At 39.6% G+C, this 27836-nt stretch overlaps 1 pseudogene; it reads right to left on the reverse strand.

Annotated features, from left to right (window-relative positions):
* Positions 1 to 25841, reverse strand: part of LOC141552564 (pre-mRNA cleavage complex 2 protein Pcf11 pseudogene) — a 35755-nt pseudogene extending 9914 nt beyond the window's left edge.
* Between the last annotated feature and the right edge of the window lie 1995 nt (positions 25842 to 27836).

A 27836-nucleotide genomic window follows, 5' to 3' on the forward strand; every position in this document is an offset into this window, starting at 1 on the left:
TCTACTGGGGAGAAAAAGGCAGCGAGTGTCTGCAGTCTCCAAGGAAAGACTATTTAAAGGCTCCACTCAAAGCCTATGGCAGTTGATTGGTCTAGGAGCTAGAGAGGAAACAAAGGCAGACACAGAGCTGCCAGGCACAGGGCCCTTCGGGGGGGCAGTACCCATTTCTCAAACACCTCTGGGATCCTTTCTTCCCAGCCCCCCATCGACTGGGGCAGTGAAAGTTTGACAGCCTCTATGGTTGGGTTTTGTTTTATGGGAATCCAGATTTGGTGTGGAGGTGCCCTTCATCATTGCTAAGCAGTAGCTCTTCTATCACTTAGAATCTTGTCTCAGGCGCTGAAATTAGGGGACTTGCCCAGGGCGAGGGGGTGATAGAGGGGGAAACTTGAGTCAAAGTCTTTGTCCTCTGCATTGAAAACTGTTTCTGAAACTGAATTTGAAATGGAAATTGAAAAAAAAGTAGGCTTTAGATGAGCCTCTCAGACTGGCCAGTCTTCTCCTTCAAGCTCATCTGGTTTTCTCTCTGTTCCTCACACCTGACGTAGTGTCTCAGCCTTTGTGTACACTGCTTACCTACTTAGGGTTTATTCTCCCCTCATTTCCATCTCTTAGAATCTCTGCTTCCCTCCAAAGTGCAATTCAAGTACCATGTGGACCCTTTTAAAACTGGTAAGAGGGGCAACCTCCAGTCTCTGAACTGGTCTTAAAAATATTCCAATAACTTCATGGCAGTGTAATGGTTTTCCTTCAGAATCCCATGTATTTTATTTTATGCATTCATTTATTTTTAAAGATTTTATTTTTAACTTGTGGAATAAAATGAGCGTTTCCATAACATAAATCATTAGTATTTTCATATCATCAACAAAACCCTGCAAGAAGAGATAGTAAAATATTAGTAAGGATTAGATAGTAAATATTTTATGCACTTAAAAGCAGGGGTTCATAAGCTTCATCAGACACACCACAAAGGGGTCCGTGAAGAAGGGAAGAAAATATTTATTAAATGCTTATTTTATATCGGGCATAAGCTTCATCAGACACACCCTTCCGTGAAGAAGGGAAGAAAATATTTATTAAATGCTTATTTTATATCGGGCATTGATGCATAGCAGGCACTTCATAAGCTTAATTTAACTAAGATACAAAGCTAATTGCTTTACAAATATCTCATTTGATTTTTCACAACAATTTTCAGATATAGGTGCAATTTTTCTTCATTATACTTACGTTGTAATTGAGGAAACTGAGGCAGATAATGTTAAGTGATTTGCACAGTGAGGCTGGATTTGAACTTTAGCTTCTTGACTTCACTCCCTGAGCCATGTCACAAAACGTTTCTGCTCATGCCCCCTTGAAAGCACCTTGTAATTAATTTTGCTAAGAATCATGATGATGCAGAGAAAGAACAGATGCACTTAAAGCATCGTGAGTCAGCCAGTTTATTACTCATGGCATAGAATGTCTATATTGCTCTCTGGTCTCATATGAACATATCAGTGATGACATGGGCATGAAGTGGGATGTCTGCTATGATGGAGGGACCAGATCTCCTGGGTCTCTGTCTTTATATTGGATTGTTGTTGCAAGGCAGATTCATAGAGACTGGATGGGAGGGGAGCTTTGAGAGCAGAAAATCTGTGGGTGGTTGGGACTGTGACCCTTCCTCAAACACAAGGACTCTGAACGTTGGTAGAGGAATTTTGTTAAATTAGACATTGCATCGATAACTCGAAGTGTTGTTGACCAGAATGGATTCGGGATAGATGGGAGCTTCCAGGTATATAGTGGCCAATCAGTGGTCAAATATGGAGTCCCTTCTGTTGGGTAGACCTTGCAAAAGGCTGGTCCTGAAGACTATGTGTCTGCTTATGTGTGTAGATCTGGATGTCCTAGCACAGGGATGGACACTTTATAGATGCTTTTGGATTGATTTCTATACTGTCTATTATTTATGTTATTATTATGATTTCATCTGTGCACAACACTTTCCACTATCTGCCTTTCAATTTTCAGTGAGTAAAAATGAGGCTCAGGAGAGGTGAGTGGCGAAGAGTCCCAAACTAATGAAAAATAGACTTGGGAGTCAAAGTCAGGTCTTCTCAAGTTACATCCTGGGCTTTCTCCCCCATTCTGCAGATGCCCTCATTGTTATCATTACTATTGCCTTTACTCAATTTTACATAATCCTTGCAGGCTAATAAAACCCAGTACTTTCCAAATGATAATCATATAGTTCAGGGATATTCTTTCCATTTTTACAAACCTCCCCCCTCAAAGTCCTCTTCTAATGTATCATGATGAGGCAGAAGTCTCTGAGTTCTCATAGGTTACACCTTGGAGCCCAAGCTTTAAGTTCATGGTGGAAGGGCTTCGATATGGCCCCGAGAATAGATTCTGCCTGGGCTCTGAGGACCAGTCTGGTGAATCATGGAGAGACACCTCATCGGTAAGACTGGCCACTTGGGGATGCGTTTTGTAGCCATGACAACCCATAAAGTAGAAATATACACATTCATTATCCACTGTACATGTTCAGGTCATTGATTTATAATGAAAAGAATATCTAATAGTAATGAAAATCTGCTATGGTGCATGATAAAGAAAATGTAATCCTTAATTATTTAAACAAATTTTGGGGAAAAAATGGGAAGTGGAGATCAGAAATGACGTTGAGACCAAATATAAGAATTCCATCCAAAAGTTAAACCAATGCAAATGAATGTAAAAACAAAGAAGAAAAGAGCCCAGGATGTGTCTCAACTGGAAAACATTTGACTTATTTGCTAAAATCATCCTAGGGGCATTCAAAGACGGAACAAAACAGGAAAAAAGGGAAGAGATTTGCAAAAATTATAATAATTTAAGGTTTACAAACACCATCTTCCTCGATCCTTTTAACAATCCTGGGAGATTTATTGTTATTGTTGCTGAGTCATTTTTCAGTAATATCCCATGTTTTATGATGCCATTTGGGATTTTCTTGGCAAAGATATGGGGTAATTTCCTTCTCCAGTTCCTTTGACAGATGAGAAAGGGAGGCTAACAGACTTAAGTGACTTACCCAGGATCACATGATTTATAAAGTGTCTGAGGTCATATTTGAACTCAGAACTCTGGATCTATCACTTTTGCCAGTGAATCATCTACTCCCATGACTCCTCCATCAAAGGCATTACAACTCCCATGTTAAGATTACAAGGTGCTAACTCAGGTTGTCTAAACAATTCTCTAGCTCAGAGTTCACACCTTTAGTTCACACCTTTAAAGGAGTTCACCCCTTTAGACTTCTGAAAAGGAGTTTGCACCTTTAAAGGAGTTTACACTTTTGGAATACCCACAAGCCCATTCTCGGGGAGGATACAAGGAGCCACCAAGGCTGCCTCCCGAGACATTAAGTTTGGACGGCAGTCTGAAAGGAGACAGTCTGAATTGGGTTAAAGACAAGACTTCCCAGGAGAACTTCAGGGAACCTGGAGGAGATTCAGAGCCAGGATTCAGGAAGAGGAGGATTCCAGATTCTACCTTCGCTCTGGCTGGAGGCCCAGAAGCCTCCCAAGAAACCTGCTCCCAGAGAAGGATTATAATTGAGAGATGATCAGAACATTACACTCCCACACTTGAATACTAACACTAGGGTCCCTAAGGTGCTTACAGAAGAAATGGAAATGACTCCAAGGATTACAAGGAAAACAAGAAAAGTCAGATGGGATCAGATCTCTAGAGAGGAGATCTGAGAGATGTGATATAATTGAGGGAAACTGAGGGACTGATTTTCAAGCTATGTAAAGAAGTAGACAACATCACAGGGAAAAACCTCGGACCCTATCAATTCCAAAACAATGACTGACAAAACACCAGCTACTGACTTAGATGACTAATCTCCCATTTGTGCAGAATCTTTCTAAGGGTCCTAAATACATGCATTAAGGGAACTCATCAGCAGGGAAGCAGCAGCTTTGATAAATCCTACTCATCAGTGAATATACCATCTCTTAAATGACTGAGAGATTCAGGGATTCAAAATCCCACTGTGCTCATAAAAAGCAAAGCAAACCACTTTATATGGGAGAACCCAATATTTCTTTAAGGTTTTTTTTTTTTTATAATAAAACATTTCCCATCTTTACTTCAAGGCCATTCAAAAGTCCTTGGGAATCTATAATAATACAAAAAACCTGTTTAATGGCCATCTAATGATAAACATCTGATCAGGTGATCAGTCAACAAACATTTATTTTTCAAGGACCTAGTATGTCCTAGAGAGCAGTTAGGTAGCAAAAATACCTCACACCCATCTTTTAAGCTTTTCAGACAAAATCATCCCAATCCTTGTATTTTAATCCTATGTTTACTTGTAGCTCTTTACTGAGTCTTGTCAAAGTTCTCTATGTCTATATTTAGAAACTAGGAGCCCAGAATAGGGTCCATTACTTTGCAGAACTGTACACTCTCAAAATTAAAAAGGACTTCAGAATGAGTCAACAAGTACTAATCTTTTTTTAAATTTTTTTCTTTTCACTTTTTTGGTGTGTGAGGCAATTGGGGTTAAGTGACTTGCCCAGGGTCACACAGCTAGGAAGTGTTTTGTCTGAAGTCAAATTTGAACTTAAGTCCTCCTGACTCCTGGGCCAGTGCTCTATTTCCTGCATCAACTAGCTATTCCCCAACAAACACTTATTAGGTACCTACTGTGTGCCAGCCATTATGTTAAATGCTGGGGATTCAAAGAAAGACAAAAATAGTTCCTGCCCTCACGGAGTTTACAGCACAATAGGCAAGAAAACAGGCAAACAAGTCGGTACAATTAATTACTAGACAGGATAAATTGAAGATAATGGAGGAAAAACACTAGAATTAAAGGAAATTGGAAACTTTTATTATGGAAAAGGGGGTTTTAGTTGAAACCTAAAGGAATTCAAGGAAGCCAGGAAGCAGAGAAGAGGAAGATGAGAATTTGAGGTAATGGGGAGACTGCAGAAAATCCCCAGAGTTGGGAGATGGAATGTCTTGTGCAAACGATGGCAAAGAGGGCAATGTCATTGGATTGTAGAGAAAGTATATGGGAGGAAAGTGCAAGACTAATGAAAAGGCAGGGAGAGCCAAATTGAGGATTTTGTGTTTGATCTTGGAGGGCATCAGGAACCACTGGATTTTGAGCAATGGGGTGAGATGGTCAGATCTGTGTTTTAAGAAGACTGAGTTGGCCCCAGAGTGTTGGAGTGGATTTGATAGATTGCAACGGGGAGAGAATGAAAGCAGGCAGATCCACCAGCAGGCTATGGCCTCCGTGTGAGGGGATGGGGTATGCCAGTGTGGTGGCAGTATCACAGAAGAAAGGGGGTTTAAAAGCAAGTTGGCACAAAGAATAACCAACAGGACTTGGAAATGGATGGAATCTTGGTGGTGTTAGTGCTCAGCACAACGCTTGGTAGAAGGTAAACATTTAACAAATGCGTGTTGTTGATGTGACTTTGAAAACATTGACATTGCAACCATCTTTCCTTTTATGAACTTTCTGAATTTTCTGTCTTGCTGGTTGGCATTTCCCCTACCTTCAATCAGCAGTGGTGATAAAAACCTCACCTCCCAGGATTTTGGATTTTTTTTTCCATGATGACTTCAGAATCCTCAATAATCTTTCCATATTTCTTCTGCTGTATCATTTGTGAATCACCAAGAGTGGGTAGTGATTTTTTTAGGATTGATACATCTTGGGATGCTTCCAAATACATGTCTGGAAGACACAGTACACACCTCTTTGTGGGAAATTTCACATGAACAAAGAGCTGATTTGGTTCCCTTCAGCATTGTCAACTCCCCCTTCTTTCTTCTTCCTTTGACCTCTCATCAATAAGTTCACACCATTATTCCTTGGAGCACAAGAAGCTGGTTTTTTTTTTTACTATGATGGGCCAGTTCTCTTATCTATTAGAAGAATCCTATACTTATAATATAGCTCCAAATATTCAGTGACCCTCCATCTCCTCCTTCCTTCATCCTTCCCTCCCTTACTTTTTTCCTTCTTTCCTCCCTCTCTCCTTCCCATTCTCCCTTCCTCCCTTCTCTCTTCTTCCCTCTCTCCCTCTCTCCTTTCCTTTCCTTCCCACCCTCCCTTCCTTTATTTCTTCCCCCTCTGACTTCCAGACAACGTTCATTATGAAGAACCTGCGTGATGTGATGGAGAGAGTATATGTGGTGGCAAAGGCCGGTCCTTGGAGTTAGAGTTTAAGCTCTTTCTGTCTACTTAGATCAAGTCCTTTAACCGAGTCTCTATCTTCTCACCATGAGAAACACTGAAAAGTTGAGGGTCCACAGAATATTTCAAGCTTCAAGGCAGTGTAGGAGAGTGGGTACCACTGACCAAGAGGTTTTCAGAAGGTGAGACATTAAGGAAGGTTAAGATTCCACAGAACAATTAAGAGACCAATAGAAGTCTTGAGCAAACAAAGAATTGGGGACTCAAGAGGGTACCGATGGATTCAGCCAATCAGAAAGAGTCTGTAGTTTTGAAAAAACTATAAACTTAAGAGAATAGCTGATCCTGCCCAAACTAGTTGGGGTTAGTGACTTGACTTGACCAAATCACTGCTGTGCCAGCATATTAGGCTAATTGAATATTAAACAACACTCCAAGAGGAGTTTTCCCCATCTTTGAATATGGGATATATGATGAGGGAAGGGAAATATGTTTATACATCCTTAGGGGGAAACAAATAGTGGGTGTATCAGAAAGATTGTAAGCCAGAAGGGAAGGGACTTCCGCCCTCTGAAGGGAGGGGCTGTGCCGAGCTAACAACTCTAAAGTTTCTCTTCTTTTTGCTCAGTTCACCCTCTTCCTATAGAGGAGCCCAGCCCGCTTCTGGCCAGAAACATTAAACGATTCCTTAAGATTCTTCTTTAATAAAATTTCCTTGATATCTGATTTTCAATGTCAAGAGTATATTTCTAAAATCACCTATAAAACATGAGTAATAATCTTGATTTTTGTGCGGAAAGGACTTTGTAAACTGTCTAGTTTGATGGAAATGGGAGCTTTTATTTTGACATATTCACATATGGCTAGTGATTCCTTAGCTGATTTTTTTTCAGACAACTAGAAGAATTATTTGATAGCTTTTGCTCACTTGGGTGTAGGAAAAATACTTTAGGCGTCTGAATAGTTTTAAATCTTGAAGACTGAAGGTTACATCCACCCTCACTGAGTAAAGTGCATCATGTTCTCAGTAAACACTGCAGCAAATTGAGCAGGAAAGTAAGAGCTGAATCCTTTATTTATCATGTCTGAAGAGAATTTTAATGTAAAATGCAAAACATACTTTTCTTTTTTTTTCTGTGCATCTTATTTTTTTATTATAGCTTTTTATTGACAAAGCATATGCATGGGTAATTTTTCCATATTGACTTTTGCAAAAACTTCTGTTCCAACTTTTCCCCTCCTTCCCTCCACCTCCCTCCCCTAGATGGCAGGCAGTCCCATACATGTTAAACATGCAAAACATACTTTTCATGAAGTCCAATGTGCCTCTTCTTAGAAGCTAACTTCATTAATTGAATTTCTACTTATCCAAGTGATTGATTTGAGAGGCATACTGGTATATAGATAGAGCACTGAACTTGGAGTCAGGAAGTCCTGGATTTGAGTCCTACCTCATAGGTTTTTTTTTTTTTTTTTTTTGGTGATGTCTTTAGATTTATGTGTAAATTGGATTTAAGTGAGGCAGGTCAGCCTCATTCTTTCTTCAGTATCCGGTGGCAGGGACAGAGTCTACAGGGGATGACTTTAGAATGCAGTGGATGACCATGTCTGACCAAGTTCTAAGCTCTCCACAATACTTGCTTCACTTGCCTTCATGACCATTGGATCAAATGATTCTCACCCCCCTTTCCAGGGGAAATCTTCGCATGTTTGGGGTAGATATTCCCCTAATTCACCGTAGGGTTTGAGACCCTTTGGTAAGCCTCAGCCTGGTTTCGTCCTGCTGAAATGGTTTACCAGGGGGTAACAGTAATGGGGTGTGTCGGGATGCTCCAGCTTCTTGGAGCCTCAGGCGAGAATTAGATGCATCAGTGGACTCTGGCAGTGGAAAATAGCCTTGTAAAGGGCTCGGCAGCCTTCACACAAACCTGCCCTATACTATACTCTCAACCAAGCATTTATTAAGTACCTAGCCAATGCCGGTATCATTCCAAGCCCTTGGGATACAAAAAAGAAGCAAAGAGCATATGTGTCCTTGGGAGGAGACTCTCATGTAAAGTCCGGGCTAGCTCCTCTCAAGGGCTCAGAATAAGTCCTAGCCCCACATTGGGCGCCAAATTGTAATGTCCTGTTTGTCCCTTTTAAAGATGTGAGCTAAAGGTGTGAATTCTGAGCTAGAGAATTGTTAAGTACCAACTTAGCACTTAGTAAGAACCTAACACTCTAACAAGCAAACAACTCTATGCAAAGCCAGCTATAGATGAGAAGAACTAATTAACTGAGGAAAGACACTAGGATTAAGCAAGGTTGGGGGAGGCTGTTAGTAAAAAAAAAAAAAAAGAATTTTAATTGTGACTTAATGGAAGCTCCACAGCATAATAGAACAAATGAAGGAGAGCATTTCAGGCCTAAAATGCCCAGAGCTGAGAGATGGTATGTCTAGTTCATGGAACAGCCAGGAGACCGTGGATCTATGATCACTTATTGGGGCATAATGTGGCAGAAGACTGAAAAGAAGGAGGTGGGATTATGGGAGGGCTTTGTATGCCAGACAACGTTTTGTCTTTGATCCTGGAGATGATAGGAAGCCAATCACTGGAGATTATTGAGCAGAGAGTGACATGGTTGAACCTATAATTTAGGAAAATGACTTTAGCTGATGAATAGAGAATGGATTCGAATAGGGAGTGACTTGAGGCAGTCAGTTATTGCTGTACTCCAAGTGTGAGCTGAGGAGGGTCTGCACTAGACAGTGACCATGGCGGAGGAGGAGAGGGGGCGAGTCAGAGAGATGCTGCAAAGGTGGAATCGATAAACTTTGGCACTAGACTGGATTAAGGCCTGGGGCCAGTGATAGTGAAGAATCCAGGACAGGACCAGTGATGGTGAAGAATCCAGGACGACTCCTAGGTTGTAAGCCTGGAGAACTGAAGGGTCTGTTGCCCTCCATAGTAATAGGAGAGGTAGGAGGGGGGAAGTCTTTAGGGAGAAAGACAATGAGTTGGGTTTTAGACATTGAATTTAAGGGTATCTGATTTGAGATGTCAGAAAAGGAGGTGCAGATGGGAGACTGAAGGTCAGCAAAAGGGCTTAAGCAAGAGAGATAGATGGGAGAATCATAAGCCTAGACATTTGGTCATTAAATCCATATAAGCAGAAGAGATCATCAAGTGAGGGTGGGTTATCCAGGGCAAGTCACCCTTTTCTTTGTTTCAATTTCCTCATTTTGTAATGAGGGGCTGACCCAGTCTACTCCTTTCTTGGATTGATTCAGTCTCTGGATTTTACTTCCTAATCTTCCCAGCCTTCCAAATCTGTCTATCCTCAAGACTAGTGAAAATTTAGCCTGTACTATTATTTCATGAGGGGGTACAGCCATGTTCGTTCCTAGCTCTGTTCACTCTTTGGACTTTTTTTCTGCTTCCTCTCCAGCATTTCCCCCCTTTCTATTTCTCCCTTATATACTTTCATCCTCTATTAAAATGTAAGTTCCCCAAGGTTAGGGATTTTCTTTTTTGCTTTTATTGTATTCCCATAGAGAAGCACAGCTCCTGACATATAATAAATGTTTAATAAAATCTCTCTCCCTCCCTCACTCCTTCTCTCTCCTTCCCTTCCTCCTTCCCTTTTCCTCCCTTCCTCCTTCCTCCCTCTCTCCCTCTCTCCCTCCTTCTCTCTCTCTCTCTCTCTCTCTCTCTCTCTCTCTCTCTCTCTCTCTCTCTCTCTCTCTCTCTCTCTCTCTCTCTCTCTCTCTCTCCCTCCCTCTCTCTCTCTCCCTCCCTCTCCCTCTCTCCCTCTCCCTCTCCCTCTCCCTCTCCCTCTCCCTCTCCCTCTCCCTCTCCCTCTCCCTCTCCCTCTCCCTCTCCCTCTCCCTCCCTCTCCCCCCCCTCTCTCTCTCCCCTCTCTCTCTCTCCCTCTTTTGTGAAGCTAGAGTTCCCTATTTTGTTTCGTTTTTGTTTTGACAATAATCAGAAGGTAATTCAAAAAGATTATTGCTGCTATATCTTTCAAGGAATCTTGAATAACTTTGTACAAATGGGAGAGGACTTTGTGGACAAGAACATTCAAGATGATACTTTAATCTATGGAACAAAATGTTTTGGTAGTTAACAAGTAATAAGCAAAATAGGACTTTTTTCTCTTTACTCTTTATTCAACTGGGGATGACAAAGATTTTTGTCCTAAATATCCATATTAGAAAAATCCAATAGATGAACAATGCTTTATTAACTAGGCTCTAATAGGCCACTAAATGGAAAACTTCTTGAACTCATCCAATCAGCATGGGAGTTTGAGACAGAGTGTACTAAAGGAATACAAGAGCAGGCTGGATGGCCTTTCTTTACTGTCCCTGGCCTCTTACCCAAAGACCCAGATTTTAATATGACGATATTCTTTCAGTGTTATTATATGGCTGTGAGTTATTGATGACTCCAGTCTCTGAAGGCTAAACACTACCTTACTGAGTAAATACTTAATTTCTTTACCCAATAGAATGATAGGTAGCTAAGGGCAAAACATTATAAAAGTCTAGCCTCATCTGTAAAATGGCAGAGTTTGATAAAGAAGAATGGTAAAAGGGTCTGAGCTGCATAATCTCATAAAACAACCAGAAATAACAAGGGGAAAGTGTTGGTGAAAGCCTCAACTCAGCAGACTCCTTGAGGGCATTTTTTAGATGAAACTGGAAGGAAAATAACAAAAATATGAGAGAGAAAAAAGAGCTGTAAACATTTTTATAACAAACACTTTTTACTATCCAGTAAAGTGAGACTGCCCTCACTTGGAATTTATCATCTCAGCCATGGACAGGCTTATACACAAAATGGAAATGGTCTTGAAAAATAGAAGAAAAAAGAAGAGGGAACTGATATGGACTAGTGACAGCAAAGGAGATCTGCATTGGAGGAGATAGATATTCAAGGATTTAGGGGGATCCATTCTCATAATATCTGAGATGGTATCAAAGGCATGGAGAAAAAAAAATCAGATCTTAGATCTCTTGATTATCAAAATGGTGGCTAGGAAAATATGAATGAGAAATGCATGTGCTTGTTTTCCTATCTACAGAACTTTGTGAGAATAATTTTTGAACATATTGAGGGTATCTTTCATGATATTAGTGGTGTATAACAGGCGAAAATATTTTTGTGAGGAATATTCCACAACAAATATAGTTTTAGAGAGCCCATTGACTTATTATTTTTTGAATATAAAAAGATATTTCAATTCTTGGAGGAAAACGCGGCCTTAAAGACTCTCCTCCAACAAAGATCACTCATCCAAATTTAGAATCATGCAGATGATCACAAAGCAGATAAACCTTGCTTGATGACCATCTGGCCATTAAATCAAGAGAAACACCAACATGTGAGATCTGTCCTCTCTAAATATGTTCAGCCATTGACAAGGAGATTCGGCTCAGAATGAGGTATTTCCTATAGGTGGTAAGACCCTTCTGCTGTTCCAGTATGTAGATGACACTGTACTGATTTCAGCAAGCTCTTTGGGGGAGCCACTTAAATTTAATCTGTAATCATTCTATATAATTTGTCCAGGGTCTGGGTTATCAACCAATTAGACAGTTGAGAGATCATTGATCAGTAAGCATGTATTAAATACTTACTGTATGCTAATCACTAGGGATACAAAAAAGGAAAAAAAAAAAAACAATCTACTCCTGCTGTCAAGGAGACCATAGTCTAATGGAGAGGGCAACATAAAAACAATTAATCATATAAAACTACACAAACACACACATTTATAACCTGTTACCTTTCCCAATCAACAGCTAATGTAACCTTCTTCTCTTGATAACCATTTATCTATCAATAGGTAGAGGCCTTTTGCAGGGCAAACCTACTTATCACCTATTACATCCTAATTATTCCCCCCTCAATCCCTTCATGAGGCAGTTCAAGCCCATGATTTCCTCACTTTTTTTTTTAAACCAGGCATCAACTTTTCAGAATAATTAGCAACTAACCCCATGGTGGATGCTTACAGCAATGACTGGGCAAATGCCATTGGGAAAACTCAGAATCCTTTCCAAAAAACCCCTCTCTTCTACCATCTTTGCTTCTCCCAGGCAGATCATCCATGGTTTAGAGCAGTATCCCCTTTCCTTCCTCATTTTCACTCACCCCACATATCAAGGTTGTCATCATATATATTCACTTCTATTTCCATTATATTTCCCACATGTGATTCTTTTTTTTTTTTTATTATTCATATCGATCATAATCTAGTTCAAGTCCTCATTACTTGGATAATTGTACTGGTCTCCAAGTTGATGTGATTGTCTTAAGTATTTCCCCATCCATTCTATGCCAAAATGACTTTCCTAGAGAACAGGAAACTCTGTACTCTAGTACATAAGTACATGTACATGGTCTCTGACCATGTCACTTCTCTAAGTTTCAGTAACTTCCCATTAGTTCCAGGATCCAATTTAAAACTCTTCTTTGAGGTAATTAAAGTCTTTCACAACTTGGCACTAATCTCCTTTCCAGTCTCATTATGCATTACTTCCCTTCCAGTACTCTATAATCCAGCCAGATTGGCTTTCCTGTTCACACCTATGCAAAACCCAACTAAAAATCAAAGCATGAATAAAAAATTAACTTATAATGTTATCCATTAATCAGAATTTTTCTGAAAACTTTCTACTGAGTTGAAATTGTAGATGTTTCACTTTTTATTGCTGTTTTTTCATTGGATGCATAAATATCCACAAGAAGGAAGACCGGGCACTTGATGAGAATCTGTTAGGTTCACACATTATTTTGATTATTTCTCTGCCTTAGAAATTGTGAAAAAATAATCAATTCTCTTTCTATAGCTCTGAGTCCCTAGCCAGAAAACTGCTGTGGCAAGATTCCATGGTTGAAAAATCAGTCTTTCTCTATATTACCTGGCACACCTTCATGTTCCTTCTGTGCAGTGTCAGAGCAAAGAAACCTATAGGTCCACAAGGTCACGCTCAACCAGCTTGATCACATGTAAAAGATGATGTAAAAAGGCAGGTAAACAAACAATAGAGATTTGGAAAAAATAGGCGCATGTCCTCTTGAGAAAGAAAGGGTAGGGGGCAGCTAGCAGTGGATAGAGCACCAGCCCTGAAGTCAGGAGGACCTGAGTTCAAATCTGCTCAACACTTCCTAGCTGTGTGACCCTGGGCAAGTCACTTAACCCCAGCCTCAGGGGGAAAAAAAAGAGAGAGAGAGAGAGAGAGAGAGAAAGGGAAGGAAAACAATTAAAAATATATGGACCATCAGTCCCACCTACATATACTGTTTTAATAACCTCTTTACAAGTCTTTCCCCCTAGCCTTTCTCCTTCCTTCAATGCATCCTTCATATTGATGCTTGTGTAAACTTTTTATGCACAAATCTACTCATGTTGCTATTGTGATACAGGAGCCACCTGCCAGTGGCTATTGGACAACTCTACTGACTCAAATTTAAATCTTTCCTGATGTGGAAAGCCTTTCCTAATATATAGATACCTTCACTTTGAATCAGGAAGATTCAGCTTCCAATCTTGCCTCAGACATTTTTAAGATGTATGGCTCTGTGCAAATTAATCCGTCACAGTGTGTTTCAGTTTCTTCCCCTGTAAAACTGGGATACCTAGAATTCTTTCTAACAGAATCGTAGAGTGATATGGGAATGGATTTGGAATTAGGAAGACCTGGTTTGAAATTTTACCTCATACACCTGAGGTATTACTTTATGACCTTGCCGAAGATTTAAAAATAATCTCTGTGACTCAGTTTCCTTTACACACTTACACACATACACGCCTACACTCACGCCTGTAAAATAGGGAGGTTATATTCAGTGACCTCTAAGGTCTGTTATATTAAATATGTGCTCTAATAGCAATTATGTAGAAACATAGATAGCAACTACATGGCCCTTTAACATTTACAAAGTGTTTTATGTACATCTTCTCTTTTGTATTTGTATATGTATTATGCATATCTCTTCTCCTACAACTCTATGAGGAAGGAGCTATTATTATCCCTGTTTTAATGATGATGAAAATGAGGTAGGTAGAAGTTAATTGACTGTCGTAGGGTCACACAACTAGTGAGTGCCTAAGGCTGGATTTGAACCAGGATCTTTGTAGTTCCAGATGTAGCAGTTATCTAGTTATCTCTTTACCCTCGCAGGAGGTTAGAGATATATGGCTCCCATGACTTGAAAAATCTGCATAAAAATTTTTGGTCCTCCTTCCATACCAGAGAAGAAATCTAATTTTTCTTTTTCTTTTCGGAGGTATTTACAGTATCTTATTGTAAAATTTGAGTTGATATTATACAATTCTCTCTGTATAAGTGTAGTATATATGTAAATGCATATGATAGAGATGCACATATTTTAATGAATTTCTGAGTTTTTTTTCTGTGTTATCTTCTGGGTTTTGTGTATCAGATGTAGCTTTTACAACCCCCCCAAATTCCCATTTAATTTCTTATACTGATTCATGTTATAGCAAAACCTTGATGGGGAAAGGCATGATGTTGAAGGGATAAATGTAAACCGTGAGCTTTGCAACTCTCAGATAGCCTTTATCTCTGTGGTCTTTTCCTCAATAAGGAGGACATCATTGGGCAAGAGGCACTTTTGATCCAGATCTTTTAAAAAATTGCTGTGTGAATGCAGAAACACCACATCCAAAATCCGAGGGACCTGGGGGTATGTGCCAGTTTTGACACTAATTAGCTGCATGATCTTGTGAAGACCTTACACTTGTCTTAGTTTGCTTTTCTGTGAAAAAGAAATACTATATTATAAATCTCCTACTTCTCTCATTGCAAGGAAAGCATTTTATGTTTAAATCAGGCAATTCATTACAGTTAACTGATTGAATTATTATTATGAGAGAAGTACAAAGTGTTCAGGAGCCAGATTAGACCTGGATTCCTTCCTTCTGGGTCAGGCAGCCTCTCTGCCAATTTAAGATGTCACACAGGGCTCTGTCCTTCTCCAAGCCCTTGCTTGTTCTGTAGCATCTTGTGTCCTTAACTTTCTAGGTGCTATTTAAGAGCTGAGTATTTTTATTAATATCAGAGACTGTTCAAATCTGACGAGGAGACATATGCTAATAAAACGCGTGGGTCTTCAGAATGTCAGCAAAACTCTTGTTTAAAAAATTATTTAAGGATTTGTATGTGCCTCGCCATCTGGACTTGCTACCAAAATTTCAAACTATACAAAGAATTATAAATACACATACACACATATACTATACATATATTTATATGCATCAGCCGTTAAGCTCCTCGAAGGTTAGATTCAAATAACCACTAGCATTTTCATATCTACTACCACATTTCTTGAGTCTTTAATATTTCCTACAGTCCCTCTATCCATTTCAGTCAAATCCTAGGAGCATTTGCCAAGTGTCTAGGACATGGGGTGTAAAAGCCCTGAATCCCCTCAAAATGAAATCAGACTTTTACCAATAATTCACAGTATTGATAAAGGGTGTTGGGGACAATGGTGACTTAGCACTCATTTTGGAAGGCAAGGAAAGCTACCAGTTGAAGAACAGGGCAAACTGACATCCCTGGCTATGTGCAGTAACATGTGTAGTCTGTAAAAGGAGTGACAACATCCAGAGGTTGGAGAACGACTGGTTTTCTAAGGGATGGGGGCAGTCCCAACCTGACACAGCTGTGACTTGAAGAGTTGTTAACATTTGACCAACAGGAGCTGTTGATTTATACACCAGGATTGAGAAGAACTACACTGGCTAGGGCAGAACATATGCCAATCAGTCAACCAACTTTATGAAGTACCTACTATGTGTAACATGCTGGGGAGGGCAAAGGAGGCAATAGAAAGCTCCTGCTCTCAAGGAGCTTATGAAATCTAGTAAGGGAGAAAATATACAAAAAAGCAAGCTAGATACAGGATAAATAGGGAATAATTAATAGTGGAAAGAAAGTAGAATTTGCATGGATTGGGAAAAACTTCTTGGTAAAGAGGATATTTCAGTTGGGTCTTAGAGGAAGTGAAGGAAATTAGTGGGAAGAGTTGAGGAGGGAGAATATTCCAGGCATGAGGAACAGCCAGAGAAAATGCCCAGATTTTATTTGTGTGCATGGCAGAATTGCAGAATTTAAAGCTGGAAGAGAACTTTGAGCTCATCAAGTCCAAACCCCCTTTTTATTTTAATCAAAATGGCACAATCATCTACCTAAACAGGAGCATGAATATTTTAATATATGAAGAATAAGAAAAATGGATTATATGTGAGACTGTGAATTACTGAGATTTATGTCTAACTCTTCATAACTCCATCTGGGGTTTTTTTGCTAGCTACTCCATTTGGGGTTTTCCTGCCAGATAGTGGAGTGATTTGCCATTTTGCTTTACATCTTTTACAGATTTACATTCTTTATGGATGCGGAAACTGAGGCAAACAGAGTTAAAGGAATTTCCGAGGCTCATAAAGTCAGCATGTGATTTGAAATCATGAGGAGTAGCCTTCCTCAATCCAAGCCTGGAGCTCTATCCATTGTGCTATCTAGATCCCCTTATAGCTATTGTTTTTAAAAGTATACATTGGGGCAGCTAGGTGACACTGGATAGAGCACTGGCCCTCGGGAGGGTCTGAGTTTTACTTCAGCCTCAGACAATTGACACTTGCTAGTAGTGGAAAGTTGGGCAAGTTATTAAATCTCATTTACATTGGAAAAAAGCACATGTTAAATTTAACATGACATAGCAATAAAATTATCCTGCTTGTCTATGTCTCCTTATAAGTTTCCTTCTGTGTTCATTTGTGTATTTTTAAATGTTTCACCGATTTTCTCCCCCCATCATTATCACTACCCACTCATCTATTCTTCTCTCCTTTAAATAAGAGACTTTCCTCATAACAACTAAGGGTAATCAATCAAAACAAACCCTAACATTGCTTCCATATAATAATGTCTCATTCTGTACCTTCAGTCCATCACACCTCTGCCAATAAGTGGCCATTGGGTTCCATCTTCAGTTCTGAAAACCTGATTGATGAGCCGGTGCTTACTATGGTTCTGAATTACTTGTGCGTAAATAATTTTGCTTTTGTTCCCTTCACTCTGAATAAGTTCATAAAGATATCTTTGAATCTTCCCTTTGTCTTGTCTAATGTCACAAGAATATTACATAAAATAATTTTTTCAATTAATCCTCAATTATTGAGTGTCTCTCTTGTTTTTTAGTTCATTACTAAAACAGTTTCCATTTAAATATATATATATATATGTTTACATACATATGATATAATCTTTTCTCTTTGTCTTTGAGCTCTTTTGGGATATATTTTGATAGGTTGTAAAGAAGGAATTGTAAGAGGATGTAAAAAGAGGAAAGAAGGATTTATATAGTACCTAATATGCTCAGTGTTAAGAACTTTATAAATATTCTTTCATCTAATCTTCACGACTTTTATAAGGCAGATGTAATTATTATGTCCATTTTACACTCGAGGAACCTGAGTTAGGAAAGGGTTAAATCCCTTGCTTAGGATCTTACAGCAAAGGTCTGAGAAACTTGGGTCTTCCTTATTCATGCCCCAATATTCTATTCATTGGACCACCAAGCTGCCTGGAAAGGTTAGATGAGTTGCTTGAAGTCACACAGGTATAAATATTGGAACAAGGCATAAAGTTAAGCTTTTCTGAACTCAAATAAAATTGGATAGGTTGAAGAGCATCACTGTATATATTAAGAAAGGACATTAAATGAAGAACTTCAGAGAGATGATATGTGTTCCATTTGGTCTCCATGGGTACATGCAGGAGAAATTGGGACAAGTTGCAAAATGGCAAATTTGGGCTTCATGTCAGGGAAACTTTCCCAGCATTTAAAGATACATAGAGGTAGAATTAGCTACTATGGGAATTGATGGCTCTCCCTTCCTTGGACATTTTCAAGCAAAAGTGCTATGGGGATTCATTTTTGAATAAGTTGGAGAAGATGGCTTTTGAGGTCCTTTCCAACTCTAAAATCTTGTTTCTGTGAATCAGAAGGAGAGAGCTCAGTGACCAGTGCTTGGGCAAAGCTCAAAGGAGGTAGAGGCAGAAGCAATATTTTTATCTATAACAACTCTTGCATCCATCTTTCTCTGTTCATGACCCAGAACCTCATCACCTTTGACTTGGACTCTTGCAGTAGCCTCCTAGGTAGAACTTCCAGACTTTGATATTAAGGTCTTAAAATGAGCAAGACACCAGGCTAAGCAACGAGGTATCTATAATTTGATATCCTCATTTCCTACTCTAATTCCTTGAATCTCTTTCTTGGCTCCTATTGCCGAGGCTAGCGTTTCTAGTACTATATTGAATAGTAATGGTGATAGTGGGCAACCTTGTTTCACTCCTGATCTTACAGGGAAAGGTTCTAGTTTATCACCATTACATATGATGTTTACTGAAGGTTTTAAATATATGCTCTTTATTATTTTAAGGAATAGTCCATTCATTCCTATACTCAATGAGGTATATATAGAAATGCAAGACAATCTCTGCTCTTCAGGACTTTATAGAGAGAGCTCTAAGAGCAGAGCTGGAGCTAGGATGGAATTGCTGGGACCCTGCCCCTGAAAGCATTTGCATTCCCTCAGTAGAACGAGAAATAACTGTGTCTGTCCCTTTCTCTCTTTGCACACTACAAACAGTTTAGTCCAGGTTTTGGACTAAAATTATCTTTCCTCAAATCTCTCCTCTCTTCAATTCATTCTTCTGAGTCGTGAAACTGTTCTTACAAAATGTCGATCTGACTATGTAACTCCTCAGAAATGTCCATGGCTCTCTACTGGCTTTCAGATAAAATCCAAACACCTCTTTTTGGTGTTGGAAACCTTGCACAGTCTGGCTCTGGATTATCTTCCCAGGCTGATCATGTCTCACTCTGCCAGCCTCTTGCACTGTGCAACCTAGTTGGAGATCGCCTAATTCCCATTTTGTGTACATGACATTCTAGCTCTCGATTCCAGGGTTTTGTGGCTTTCTCATGAGTGATTTCTCTTCCTCATCAATTTCTCTTGGAACTCCATCTCTCTTCAAGGCACAGCTGTGTACCAGTTCCTCTTGGAAACCAATCTCCCTTTGAGGCTTTACTCTCATAAATGACATTTAAAATATAAGCTACACAATATTTGGATGACTCAAGTTAGCAATCATTTATTAAGTATGTGCCAGGCCCAGTGCTAAGCATCAGGGATTTGAGGAAAGCCAAAAAACCAGACCCCCGCTCTTGAGGATGTCATAGTCTACTTGGGAGCCAACATTCAAACCACCATGTATAAGAAAAATTACTGGGGTATAATAATAAGCACCAGTGAATGGAGAAGTAGGAAAGCAGAAGGCAAGATGTGAGCTGAGACTAGAAGGAAGGCAAGGAGGCAGAGATCGAGAGTATGGGGGAAAGCCAGAAAAAATGCTCAGTCACAAGACAATGTCTTGTACAAAATACAACCAGGTTAGGGCCTCTGCATTGTGGAGAAGGCCAAGTGAGTAAATAGTGTTAGGAGGATGAAAAAAAGTAGAAGGGGGTCACCTGAGAAGGACATTAACAGCCAAGCAGAGGATTTAGGTTTGCTCCTGGACACACTAAGGAACCAGTGGAGTTGATTGAGTGAGAGGGATGACATAATGCATTTGGGGTTGCTAAATGGAGGATGGACTGGAGTGAGGGAGAGGCTTGAAGGTGCTAAACTAAGTAGGAGGCTATTGCAATACTCTAGGTGTGATGAAGATATATTATGGTATATGAGATGATAGAAGACTTTTTGTCTTATAATAAATGAGGAAATAGATGACTGAAAAAGGCATGGGAAGACTTTTGCAATCTGATATGGAGGGAAGTGAGGAGAACCAGAAAAATCATCTATATGTTAATATTACAAAATGAAGAGTTTTGAGGACTTTTAGAATAAATATCGAAAAGAAAAGAAAGAGAAGAACAATTATATAACGAACAACTTTGAAACTTTAGGTCCTATGATTCATACAATTACCATTCATAATTCTAGAGATCTAATAATGATAATGCACTCTCCATTGCAGAGAGGGGATGAGTTTAGGGTAATGAAATAAGACATAGTTTTGGGTATGGCCACTGGGGAAATTTGTTTTGCTTGATCATGTCTATTCGTCCCAAAGAACTTTTGTTTCTTTTCTTTTTTTAATTCATTAGAATGTCAACCGGGGGAGAGAGAGAAAATAGATTTTTGTTGATTTAAAAGAACTAGAGTGATGGGTTGTGCTACAAATGGGAAATATCCATTTTTAGATATAGTCACTGCATTGTTAATTTTACTTAACTTTTACGTTGTGACAAAGTTACACATTTATAGTAATCTGTAAATCTATGTAATGGAAAAACAAATAAATTGATAAAATGGAAAGTTAAAAATAGGGGTGATATAGACAGATTTGTCCTTTAAAAATACCATTTTAATAGCAAGGCTAGATTGGAATGAGAAGAGGCTTAAAATAGACCAATTAGAGTGCTATTGCAATGATCTGCGTATGAGATGATGAGAGCCTATACCAGATTGATGGCAGTGTCCAAGGAAACAAGGGAATGCACACGAGAGATATTATGAAAACAGAACTGACAGAACTTGGCCACATATTGGGGAAAGATAATGAGTTCCGTTTGCATATGTTGAGTTAAGATGTCCATACTATAGCTAGTTTCAGATGTTCAATAGGCAGTGAAGATGTGAGACTGGTTATTAGGTGATTGGTTAGGTCTAGATAAATAGAGCAAACACTCAAAAGCAGAGAAAGGATCATTGAATTCATGGGGGCTAATGAAATCACCAATCAAAATGGGATTTGTAGAAAATAGAAGTGATCTAGGACAGAGTCTTGAGGGACAATTGTGTTTAGTGGGCATGATTTGGATGAAGATTCAGCAAAGGGGACTGATGATTGGTGAGACATGTAGGAAGAGAACCAGGAGAGATCAATGTCATCAAAATCTAGAGAGCAACGAATAGGACAAGAGCATAGTTGACAGTGTCAACAGTTGCAGAGAGGTCAAGAAGGATGAAGATTGAGAAAAGAGCATTAAGGGGTAGCTAGGTGGCGCAGTGGATAGAGCACCAGCCTTAAATTCAGGAGGATCCGAGTTCAAATCTGACCTCAGACACTTCACACTTCCTAGCTGTGTGACCCTGGGCAAGTCACTTAACCCCAGCCTCAGGGAAAAAAAAAAAAAAAAAAAAAAGAATGATGAGAAAAGAGCATTAAATGTGGGAATTAAGAGATCATGTTGTCTTTGGAGAAAGTATTTGCAGTTGAATGATGAGTTTGGAAGGCAGACTAAAGAAAGTTATGAAGTGAGAAGAAAGGAGATAAAAGCATTAATTGTAGATGGTCTTCTCAAGAAGTTTAGCCAAGAAAGGGAAAAGATATAATTGGGAAGGTTGGTTCTAGTGAGTGTTTTTGTTAAAGATGGTATGTAGGTGGATGGGTCTGTTCATAGGCAATAGAAAAATAATCTCTAGATAGGAAGATGATAAAAATAAGTAAGAAAATTCCCATTTTCTAATAAGAGGGGCAATCTGCCAGGGAAGAGCAGATAATGAACAAAAGACTTCCTGAAGAACTGGAGTAAGATCATTTCTTAGGCAAAGAAGTTTAAATATTGTTTTAGATATTTGCTATCTATGGGACCCTCTGTAAATCAGTAAACTTTTCTAAGACTTGGTTTCTTCATCTGGAAAATGGGAATAATAACAGCACCCATCTTTCAGAAATTTTATGAAGCTAAAATAAGGTAATATTTAAAGTACTTTGCAAACTTTAAAAGTGCCATAAAATGTGGATTAAATTATTATTATATTATCATATTTGTTATTAATTAAATGCCACTTTGCAGATACAAAGCTCACTAAAGAAACAAAGAATGACAAATATTGGGTGATATAATCATTTTTCATGCTTAAGCTGCCCTAAATAACAAAAATGATGATGCTACCAAAATTACTTTATAGTAATTTGTAGTTAAACTTCCAAAGGACCACTTTGTAAAAAAAGATGAAATAACAGCATGATTTGTTTGTAGGAGCAAAAGGCCTAGAACCTTAAAGGAAATAAGAAGGAAATTTTAGGAATAAAAGAAAAATAGCATTTCTACCAACAATTTGGCACTATTTAGTGCTCACATTTAGGATTAGATCAGAGGAACTAGGTAGATAAAAAAGAATGCAAGGCAATCCAAATCAATGACCCATTGGGAAATAAATGATGTGATAATGGCATGCATAGTTTGGAAAAGATAAAACATTTAAAAGCTTACTATTTCCTGTATGTTTTTCTCATAATCTTTTAGGTGATGATTGGTGAATTTTTATCTTTTTCTACATCCCTTCTTGTTCTATTACTTTAGGATAATTTTCTTTATTCCTATTTATTTTTTAAATTTAATTTAATTTAATTATATCGTATCAAAGCTCTTTTTCTTGGTCATAGTTTTCAGGTTGTTTAATGATCTGTTCTCCACATTCATTGCTTTTCTTATGAGTTGTCTCAATTCTCTTCTATTTTTTGCATTTTTATATTTTGTTTTATTATTTCTTGTTCTAACTTCACCGGTTTTCCCTTGCCTAATTCTAATTGTCAAAGACTCATTTTCTTCCTTATGTCTCTGGATTTCCTTTTCTAGTTGATTATCCTTCTTTTCATAATCTTGTTTTTCTTGTATTTTTCTTATTATTTTTGTTAGTTTTTTCTCAGTCTCTCATTTGATTTTAAAGTTTTTTTTTAAGAATTTTTTAATAAATTTTTTTGGGGGGCAAGTAACCATTTATTCTTTGGGGGTAAGAGAGGATTGTTTTTACTTCAGTATCCTTTTCTGAAGGTTAGCTCCTGTCTTCCCTTATATACATAACTTTCTCTAGTTGGGTTTTTTCTCTTGTTAGGTGGTTACCTCTAGAATTGGGATTAGAAGAATCATGGCTTTAGCTTCAAGTGTTCTTTCAGTTTTCCTTTCTGGCTTATTATTTCTTTTTTTTTTTTTTTTGATTTTCTTTTTTTTATTATTACATATATATTTTTATAATATTATCCCTTGTATTCATTTTTCCAAATTATCCCCCCCTTCCCTCTACTCCCTCCCCCTGATGACAGGTAATCCCATACATTTTACATGTGTTACAATATAACCTAGATACAATACATGTGTGTAAATACCATTTTCTTGTTGCACAATAAGCATTAGATTCCGAAGGTATAAGCAACCTGGGTAGATAGACAGTAGTGCTAACAGTTTACATTCACTTCCCAGTGTTCCTTCTCTGGGTGTAGTTGTTTCTGTCCATCATTGATCAACTGGGAGTGAGTTGGATCTTCTTTATGTTGAAGATTTCCACTTCCATCAGAATACATCCTCATACAGTATTGTTGTTGAAGTGTACAGTGATCTGGTTCTGCTCGTTTCACTCAGCATCAGTTGATGTAAGTCTCTCCAGGCCTCTCTGTATTCCTCCTGTTGGTCATTTCTTACAGAGCAATAATATTCCATAACCTTCATATACCATAATTTACCCAACCATTCTCCAATGGATGGACATCCATTCATCTTCCAGTTTCTAGCTACAACAAAAAGAGCTGTCTGGCTTAGAATTTCAAAGCAAGAACTCCACTTTCCCATAGATGCCCCCACCAGCAACTTCCCTATTCTACTGTTTCTGTACTCATCTGGACTGAGTTGGGCTTTATCAGCAGAGGTTCCCTTAATATTTTTAGACTCAGACCCCCAAGTCCCTCCATGGTTTAGGAGGTAAAAGTTTAGGACTCAGGATAATGGCACCCACAATTGGTGAATATGACATGAATGAACAACCAGGAGAAGAGACTGGAGGAGTGGTCAGACATGTAGGAAGAGAAGCAGGAGACTGTTGGCACAAAACCCCAGAAAGGTGAGTATCAAGGAAAGGAGGGAGGACGATAGTGTCAAAGATGGCTTAGAAGTGAGGAAGGATGAAGATGGAGAAAAAGACCATTAGATCTGGCAGTTTGGAAGTCCTGTGCCATTTTGGAGAGGGAAATTTCAGTTGAATGATGAGATTGGGAGCCAGACTGCGGAGAATTTTTAGAATTAGGAAGAGAAGAGGAAGGGAAGTCATGACTTTCTCCATGAATTTAGACAAGAAGGGAAAGAGAAGCAATATAGTGATAGCTAGGCTATAAAACTGGGAGAGGATTTTTTATTCTCAGTAGGTGGGTTGTAGGCAGAAAGCAAGCAGCTAGCAGAGAGGGATTGAATATAATAAGTGGGGGAAATAGAAGGGTCAATTTGCTTGAGAAGATTGGAAGTTTCAAGAAGGGGCTTGGTCTTGGCAAGCAGAAGGGCCACCTCATTACAGATGGAGGAGAAGGAGACAATGAGGGAAAGGAGGTGAGGGATGTGATATAAAGAAGAGACAAGAGGAAGCTCTTATCAAATGGTCTCATTTTTTTTTTTTTAATGAAGTATGGATGACATTTCCAGCAGCTAAGGAGGGGAAGGGGGAACAGTGGGAGGTTGTATTTATCTAGCACGTGTGCTTTGTTCTTTGCATATTGCCTCACTCGTTAGAACGTGAGGTCCTAGGGGGCAGGAATGCTGTCCTTTTTGTTTGTTTTGTTTTGTTTTTTATATTTTTCAGTGCATAAGAAGGAAGGGAGGAAAGAGAGAAATTAGAAAGGAAACAAGCTTTTATTAAACAGTGCTATGTGCCAGACTCCATGCTAAGTACTTTACAAATATTATCTCATTTGCTTTCCACAATAACTCAGCAAGGTAGGTGTAATTATTCCCCTCATTTTACAGATGAGAAAATAGTTGCAGAGCAGCCGTGGGGAGTAAAGTGCGGAGCTGGGATGGGAGTCCAGGTCCTTGGCCTAGGGGTCCACTTAAGCTCAGCACTGAAGGCACGACCGATTGCAAGGGAGTGGAGGTAAGCTGGATTCTGTGTGTACTATATGGCAAAGGGATGTCTCTCTTCATTAAATCAAATGCTGCTGAGGGGCAGGGACTATTTTATTTGTATTAGTTTTTCAGCGCTGAGCCCGGTGCCTGAATGCAGTAAATATTTGTTAATGTTTATTTGTTGGCTGATGGATGGGAGACAGCCCAACAAAGGTTTAGAGGGACTGGGTGGAGAACAGTAGGTGAGCCAGACTGGATCCCGGTAGAACCTAGAGAAGGTGGACAATGGAAATGAGTCCAAGATGATGGGATATAACCCGTTTGGGCTAAGCTTCAAATGCCCAATGGAGATAATGGGAACTCCACTGTTCAGCAGGGGAGTGGGGTCGTGGTCTGACCTTGGCTCTCACAGCATCCCTTTGACGGTGAGGAGAAGGTGCAGACATTGCTTTGGGGGCATCTGTGCTTGTGTTCACCTGGGGACTGTCACGACTAAAGCCCAGAGGGTTCTTGTCCGTATCTTTCCAGAATTCACTGCCCAACACTGGAGGTCTTGCTCTGGGGGTCTCAGAGCCGCAGCCAGGCCAGAAACCTCTTTTGGCTCGCCATGGGCCCAGTTCCTTCTCAGCGAGCCTCTGTGGCACTGCCCGGTGGCCAGGGACACGCGCCTTTCCATTGGCAGCCACACGCTTGCCCACTTTGCTGCTTGACATTTGGGGCAGAGCAGATGGCACCGCTGTGGCTTTGCCCGAGTGGCTGAGCGCCCCGGCTTCAGGGCCGGGAGATGAGAGGCCGCAACAGCATCTGCTGTTGGGGGATTGGTTCTGTAATTATAAATCACCGCTGTGCCTGAAAACACCGTCTAGCGATAAGGGCAGGCACCTGGCGGCGAGGAGTCGTGTCTGAGGCCAGAACAAGGTTCGGGTCTGGGAGATGGAGCGCAGATAGAGGAGGTAATTTCCTGTCAGGCAAGACTGTCTAAGTGCAGGAGGGGTATTATTGAAAGAGCCTGTGAAATTGCTTTTTGTGGAGATATTGGAAATAGGATCGTATCTGGGCACTTTCTTCAAATGTCTCCTCTGAACTTTGAATTGGCGGTTAGACGAGCTGGGCGGTGGAGGGGGAGCTCAGAGCCCTGGAGCCCCGAGCTTGAGTTTGCAGCTCTGGAAGCAGTCGTAGGGCTCAGGAACTTCTTCTGTAGATCGAGGGGGCTATACAGAATGGTCCTGAAAGTCATCTGTGGTCTTGCTACGATCATGCTTCTCACCTACTGGATTTTAAGCTTCCTAAAAGCAGGGGAACATGACTTAGTCATTGAGTGTCAGAAACAAAAGGCACTTTGTGAGAATTCAAAACAATCTCGAAATGAGGAAATCGAGGCTCGATGATTTGTTCAAGTTCTAGAGCCTGTCAGGACTGAGCTCTCCAGACTCCAGTTCCGAGGTCACTACTCTATTCACTAAACCACCCAGTTCCTTTTTTTATCCCCTAAATAAGGGGTCATAGCTGGTCAGGGGGAAGCTGCCACGTAAATGCTTGGTGTTTGGAGTGTGGCTATCCACCAATGAACCCAAACCCAGACCAAGCCCTTTCCAGGTGTCCTGAGCTTCCCCCACTAGTCTCAGCTTTTTAAGAGCTTCATATCCCGGACCTTTTTGCAGAACTTTGTAATGTTGTTAAATGTATCCTGTGCTACATGCCCTTGTTCCTGTTTTCTTAATACAGCTTTAAACATATTTTATTGTTGCCCTTTGTCTTTGCATCAGCCATTTTCCCCATGAATTGAACTGTCCCTGGTAATAAGGAAAAACAGTTATGTTAAACATCCTCTACAGGGATCATGTCTGACAATGTGCACAATTCTCACCCAATAAATTTGATTCCCTGCTGAAGGGGAAATATGTTTCATCAACTCTTTTCTGGGACCTTCTTAATTATTCAGTTTTACTTTCTCCAAGTACACACATACCATTAAAAAATCCAAGTTTCTCATTATTAGCTTAGATGGCAGCTTCCCTGGGGGTCCATATTTGTCCCTTCAGACAAGTCCTATTTTTCTCATTACATTGTAAGCTCATCAAAGGGAGGAATTGTTTCATTTTGCATACTTGTGATCTTTGCAGTGCCTGGAACATAGTAGGTGTTTATTAAATCCTCATTGATTCCCTCTCATAATTGTTTTCCTTTAGGTCTTCAAAATTGCCTTCTTAAGTGTTTCTCATCTCTCCTGGGCCTACTTGCCTTGCAGAATTTGGGTCAGTGGGATCCCACTTATTCTTCCCTGAACCATTTGAAATCTTTTCCCAAATCTATGGGGCCTGTCACAAACTCCAAGGCGGAAAGGGTCATTTTCCCTTGTGTTTTCCTCAGAACCAAAACTGATTTTCCTTTGTTGATTCCTTTTAAGGGTGAAATGGTAATTTAGGCAGTCAAAACCTACTAACTATATTTTTTTGGGGGGCAGCTTCAGCAGATGCTTATTTGTCTCATAAAGGTTTGTGAATTGACATATTCTGGTATTGCTAGTTCAGAGGGATAAATATTCTCCATTATATCTGAGAGTAACTTGAGTTGGAAGGCATGCATAATAACTCCTCCTCCTCCTCTTCCTATGCCTCCTCTTCCTCCTCTTCCTCTTCCTATGTCTTCCTTTTCTTCATCCTCTTCGTCTCCTCCTCCTCCTCCTTCTTCTTCTCCTCATTTTCCTC

The sequence above is a fragment of the Sminthopsis crassicaudata genome, chromosome 2 (assembly GCF_048593235.1).
Source record: "Sminthopsis crassicaudata isolate SCR6 chromosome 2, ASM4859323v1, whole genome shotgun sequence".
NCBI classification, from domain to species: domain Eukaryota; kingdom Metazoa; phylum Chordata; class Mammalia; order Dasyuromorphia; family Dasyuridae; genus Sminthopsis; species Sminthopsis crassicaudata.